Below are 6,710 nucleotides of genomic sequence, written 5' to 3' on the forward strand. Positions count from 1 at the left end.
TTTTCTTTTTTCATAATGTCTCTATTTTTAACTTCTTCTGGACTGTAAAAATTCTACTTATGCTCATTTACTACTTTAAAATGTTCCTCTCTGGAGATTATTTCTATTTCCATTTTGACCTACATTATTTAATGAGTCCCAAAAATGTTGCTCTTGTCTTATCTCAGTTCACAAACAGGGGATGACATTTGCTGATGTGCTGGTGTTTTTTTACATTTTTTAAGCATTTGTGGCTTTGTTAGCTCACCAATCACATGCTATTTTCAACCTGGCAAAGAGCATAGAGGTAAGGGACTCACCCAGACTGAATTTCATGTCAAGAAGTTCAACCATGATTTTAACTGAGCAGACTGGTCAATTAATTTTGCAGTTGTACAAATAGCAAACATTTGACAAGACTGTGTCAGAAGGGCTTGTAATCTCAATTTGACAAGTTGCTCAGAATTACTGACCTCAAAAAAATCAGTATATTCGTTACTCTATGTCTGCAGGAATTGGTTCCTCAAGACTTGCTTGATTTGGTAAAAGCCATTGAGATCTGAACAGCATGGCAATTTAGAGGAAAAAAATGTCAGACAGTTTTCCATTTGTCCTCATTTACAGTGATTGCTCACATTTCCAGGAAAGAGACCTAGCTCAAAATGTTTGTATATATGTAAACCCCTGCACCTTCTCATGAGAAACATGAGATTTTTTCTTGTTTCAGTACATATACATTAAGCTAAGTTCTAAGAACATCAGCCTCCCACAAGGGAGTAAACTAGGTGTTTGAATTTGGCATAGTCACTCCCTTCACACGTGTACACAATCAATTCCCCAACATCTGTAGCACAGTTGATTTACAGCTTTTTTGGTGTATGTTAATTAAACATGTACTCAAAGCTCTGACAGTATATCCCAGGCTGAGGGCCCAATCCTTGGCCCCACTCCCACTCTGTGGAGCAATCACAACACAGAGGCATCAACATTTATTGGAGCTTCACTCCAATAAATTCCCCAGGTGAGATGAAGTGCCCAATACAAGTCCACCCAGTGCATTTTCTCTCATCCTGTGATGGTGCAGCTCCCTTGGTGGTGGGTGTCTGGGAGCAGGACTGGTGTTGGACCTGAGCTTTGTGTGTTACAGAGGGGGAGAACTTCACTGACAGAGCACAACCAGCTAACTCACACTATGACATTTACAGATGCAAAAAACTCAGAGGAAGATGCATGAGAGCAGTACAAAGGCCGCACTATTTCAGATCAAAGGTCAACATAGCCCAAAATCTTCTCTCTGGTCATGGTCAAAAGCAGATGCTCAAGGGCGGAGGGCAAGCATGGCTGCAACTTCCTGCAGCATGCCCTCTCGGCACATGGCCAAGACACTGGGCTCAGCTCCAACAAAGATGGGGAGCTCCAAACTTCCCACTGATTTCAGCAGCTCCAAGCAGGTCTCACATCATTTGATTTTAGCAGGGAATCAGAAACTTCAGTAGAAACAAAGAACTATAGGAGATAGACTCTATGTTTTTAAAAAATTGTACCACTTTTCCTGTGAAACAAAACTCAGCTTCATTCCCCATTCCTGATTATAAAGAGCTTTTTTCCAGCTCCTGCAATATCTGAAAAACCGGAGATGGAATTTATAGAATAGTAAATGTCTGCCCTGAATGTAAAGTCAAGAACACCTGGAAACAAGAGTAATACATTGCCAGCAGGAGCTAATGGCAGTATACCTGTGCAATAAAATACCTATCAATCACCTTATGGAAAAAAGCCAACGCAGTAGAGTTGCTAGGACAGCATGCACCAGAGAAAGCCAGGGAATTCAGAGCAAAGAGAGGCTTTAGGCTTGCAGGATTGGTCCTAGAATGCTTAATGCAGGAGGTTATAATGGAATTTCTCCCTGTGTTCAGCTGGCAGATTATAGCTAACTAGTTATTCTTGTGAAGAACAACAAAGTGGATTTCTGTAGTGCACCCATCTAAGGACGTAAATGCTATTTCTTGCAATTCCTTTTCCCAGGACAACACCACAGCAAATGTCCCCTACTCCTGTAACAGGGGAAAGGAGATGAAGGAATATGCCTGTACCAAGCTACTCTGCACAAGAGGCCAATATCTGATGTACTGACTCATAAATGACCTGGGAAGATTTTCTTTGGATTTACAGCCTTGTCGGTTTCACAGGGGCTGTAGTTTTCCCTTTTACATTTCTTGGAGGTGTTGTATGTGCTCTCAAACAGGACATCTGATGTGGAAACAAAAGCCTTTCAGATGTCCCACAGAAGGTAGCTTTTTCCTCCCAAACAAACACTCTGACCAGGTGGACTGCCTGCAGCTGGGATGCGGGAGCAAGGGTAAGTAATTTAAAGGTCATAAAAACCCTTGGGCATAGCTTTTATTTGTGGAAGAAAAACCCAGGTGGCAGATGCATCTCTGCACTCTTCCTAGCATGTGCCAGTGAGAGCAAACCTGCCAGAGAGTTGGTACAATACAGGTGAAGAAGAAATCATCTGGGTTGGCTGTATTAAATGTACTTTTCTATAGACATTGTTCTGGAGTTCTTTATGAGGATGTCTTAGCATTTTGTAGACCTTAAGAAAGTGGGGTCAGTTCCCTGAATGTAAACATATGGTCACTGCAGGTCTGTGGGGCAACCGCAAGGCCTCCAGGTGCCATATCAGAAATACATGGGTCTATAAGCTTATTGTTATCTGGCAGGTATGCTGCATACCTGAGCTGTTCCAAATTACACTAGAAGGCTGCATCTAGGTACCCAAATCAGACCCAAAGTATTCTGTCCTAGAGTTTTATTCCTATTTTAAGGATGGAGAAACCAAGGTGGAATGTTATTTTGGACAATGGCTGCAAGAGCATCCTGACATTCAGGGTGAAGCAGTGCCTGGGAGGCCAAACCTTGCTTCCTGAGGATGCTGAGTGTTGCCAGCTCCAGCTGATTCCAGTGCCTGGCGTGAGTGTTCTGGCCTTTGGAAAACAGCTGCTGAAGGAGCACTATGGCACTTGAGCTATTTATGGAATTTGTGATCACACAGAAAGTCTGTATTAAAGACAAGGCTAAGCCTGGGCTCTCGAGTGGTGCAGTTTACTGCCATAGCTGCAGTGATCCTCAGCTACAATGGCTCCTTGTGAAAGCTGAGAGACTTGCAGATGTTACCAGAGATACTTAATACTCTCCATTTTCCATTTACCTACTCCCAGTCATGGAACTGACCCCAGGCCCCCACGGGACACAGGACAAATATCCATGCAGCACATGCATGCTCTTGCACATTGCTCCGAATTGCCCTGGACACATCTATGTTGCCCTTAACCCCCATGAACATATACACGCTTACACATGCAGCTCAGCAAGCACAACTTAACTGCTCTGTACCTTCAGCTCTGCCTAAGCCAAACTTGATTTTAGCTTCATGCTCAGGGCCATTGGTTAAGGGATGTTGCAATGATCTATGCAGCTTACAGCCAATGGCTCTGGGAAAGTATCTATGGGGAAGCTTAGAGTTTCTGGCATGCACACATGCAAGGCAGTAGCAACATAAACAAAAGCAGCTGAAGCAAATGGCATAGCATCTTCTGTCTTGACTGACACAATGACATTTGCTCAAGAGCATTGACTGAGAAAATGAGGAATGATATGGCTGATTTGTATTGCCCCTGCTTTGCCGCCTGGGGCCTCGGGAGGAAATTGCTGGGAAGAGATCAGCACTAAAATGCAGCAAGCACAGTTCCAGGCATGGAGAGTTCAAGGCTATCAGATCCTTGGTGGCCTGGGACTGCTGCTTCTAGAAGGGTCAATACAGAAAGGATTAACTTACTGGCGAAGGGCCCAGTGAGTGCGGGGCTTCCTTCCAAACCTCCCAGCCTGAAGGGCTTTATTCAGCCCTAATTCCAGATGCTACAAAACAAGAGGAACACGAATTTCCCCAAAATTTCCTAGGGCTGTAAGGCTGGGAGAGAGGAGGTGGGGGGAGGTCATGCTTATCAGGGAAAGCAGCCCAGAGCAGCAAGGTGGGAAGCTGCAGGTTAAAAAGTACATCAAGGCTTGTGGACTCTAAGGTTACTCTAAGTACAGGGAAGGATCTTCTGGGCTGAGTCCATAACCTGTTATCACACAAACAACCCCCTTATTCCACACCTTTTTATCCAGTCTGCTGGCAGACTCTTCTAAAACCTGGATGCTTAAAAAGTTTAGGGCTTTCTTTCAATTTCTGCCTCAATATTTTTTTTGTCCATTTATCCCTAACTCGCTCTTGCACGGTAAAGTCTACGAAGTAATAAATCTCTCATCCTTCATATTACACACAAAACTCTTAGCTAGTCTTCTGGAGAGTTTTTGCATATTCAGTAATAACAAAACTTTTGGTATTTGTACGTCCAGCGCAGTTAGTACAGAAGTCACAAGCAGGACTATCAGTGATGGCCCCAGCATGCAATCTTTGGTGTCATCCTTCATTTATTTCCACTTGAATGGGGTTATCTAGCTGGTGCCATCTAACTCTGGAAGGTTACACTTCATTTAGATGTATTGAGTAAATTCTCAGCTCCACTGATACTCCATCTTCTAACAGTGGGGCTAAAAGGGCACAGGATTGTTTATATTGGTTTCAGGCTCAATCATAATGTAGGGTTTTGTCTGGATGGAAGCACAGAATTAGAGCAGCTGGCAGAATTAAGGAAAACTATAGGATTCCCTTCAGATCAAAGGAAGATGCTTTCTTCTTCATTCCCACAACTAATGTTAAGGAACTCTGCTGTGTGCTTCAAGAAGAAAAAGTCATGAATTCCTCCCCCATCTCTTCTCTTTTTTTCACTGGATCTGATTGAAAAATTCTCATCAAAGCTTTTTCAGTGGACATTTGAGCTCTTTATGAAGAGAAAGGAGGTCTCTGTGCCCTTGGAAACATTCAATTTTTCACTGAGTAAACAAACCAAATTATTTTTAGATAAGAACAGCAGAGTCAGGGGAGAAAAGCAGAAGGATATTGGGTCTCGGTGGAAAGGCAGCATGTTTTGTGTTAAAATGGAATATTTTTCAACAAGCTATAGGAGCTCATCTAATGTTCCTTAATTTCAACTTTTGAAAACATCTAGTGTCAACCCCAAAAAAGTGCTGAAAAATAATAATTGGTGCCTGCTTGCCAGTCTGTTGACTCCACTGCTCTTAGTTGTAAGACAGACTCCTGAGTGGGGATTTGTTCCTGTATCTTAACCTGAAATACATTCTTTTACCTGTGGAGTTTACCAGAGTTAAAATTTTATTTCAAGGAATCCCAATTTGATCCCTCTTCCTGACTTTGTATGGGGCTTTGGGAAACTGTTACATGGCCATCTGCTCATTACGTATCAGAGCAAGCACATACAGTGTTAGGAGAAAGCTTCCTTCTCTTCAAAAGCTCCCAATCCAAGAAGAAACCGTCCTCTTATGGGTGGTCAACAGCAGAATACTGCACCCAGAAGCGAAAATCCTGTGTGGTGTATAAGCCTGTCTCTTCTTCAAGCATCTGGGAATTACATGTTGTTTGGATAATCTGTTTTCAGAAATAAGGGCCTTGAACCCTCATTAACAGAGACAGAACTACCACCAGAGCTGAAGCAACAGTGATCTGCAGCTGAGCAGATCTGGCAGCAAGAAGATGCTTGAACCCACCTAAGCAATCCTGGCATCCAGCAGCTGGCAGTACTCATGGCTGACTCTCAGATACTGGAGATACAGATACATTCACGCTGCAGGCTGAAGGAGCACAGTTGAAACAAAAGTTGGGTATGTTTATAAGAGCCACCCAGAGGATATGAGGGCCACCAAGTCCCAGTGACTTGAGTAAGAACTGTAGTTCAGCTTCCCACCCTGGATTCAGTTTGGTAATACGTGTGAAGAGAGGAGTAACCCGGAGAACAAAGCTAGGTGAAGCGTGTGTGGAAACATAATGTGGGTCTGGTGCCAGGGCTTTGAGGCAGACAGGACTCTTGGAGGAGTTTCATTTTGATGTCAGGCTGCGCTCCGTTGCAAGAGGCGGTGATGAATTTTGCACTGCTGAATTATGCTGTCCTATGTGACTGTAGCTCTGTTTATTTTGAAATCTTGCTGTGGTGGAGGGAATTTACGAGCCAGCGATATTTCTACTTTATGGCACTTCCTTCATCCACATTCCTTCGTCTGGTCATTTACACGGGCTGGGCCCACGAGGAGGGGTCAGGGGGCACCCGAGTGGTATCTAGAGGCTCAGAATGGAAACATGTTCTCTCACGCAAAAATAAATAAGGAGAAATGTTTCCATTGCAGAAGAGGAACAAAGGCTGGGATCACAACAGAAACCAACCAGGACACAGCAGGCTGCCCAGCCAAGGCAATTAACAGCATTTAACGGCAGCACACATTGTACATAACTTGTCGATTCTACAGACACCTTCTTTGGCTTTGGCACATTTAAGTTTGGTTGCTTTAAATAGCAGCTGAAATGCAAAATAGAGATACTGTTACATCTGAATTATCTGAGGCACAGGCACATGTCTCCCCTGGGTTGCATCTGAACATAAACCGGCTACTCCCCTTGGATCACAGCAGAGGATTTTACATTTGAAGAGGCAACAGCCAAAAAACAAATCCTCTATACTGACTGCCCATCCCTGCCCTTCTCAGGAGTTGAATGAGCACCCCAGTTCCTCCAGAACTTCTTGAAATATGTATTCCATCTAATTTCCTCAGTTAAA

The sequence above is a fragment of the Pezoporus occidentalis genome, unplaced genomic scaffold, assembly GCF_034315485.1.
Source record: "Pezoporus occidentalis ecotype Australia unplaced genomic scaffold, CSIRO_AGI_Poc_V1 ctg98, whole genome shotgun sequence".
Classification (NCBI taxonomy): Eukaryota; Metazoa; Chordata; class Aves; order Psittaciformes; family Psittacidae; genus Pezoporus; species Pezoporus occidentalis.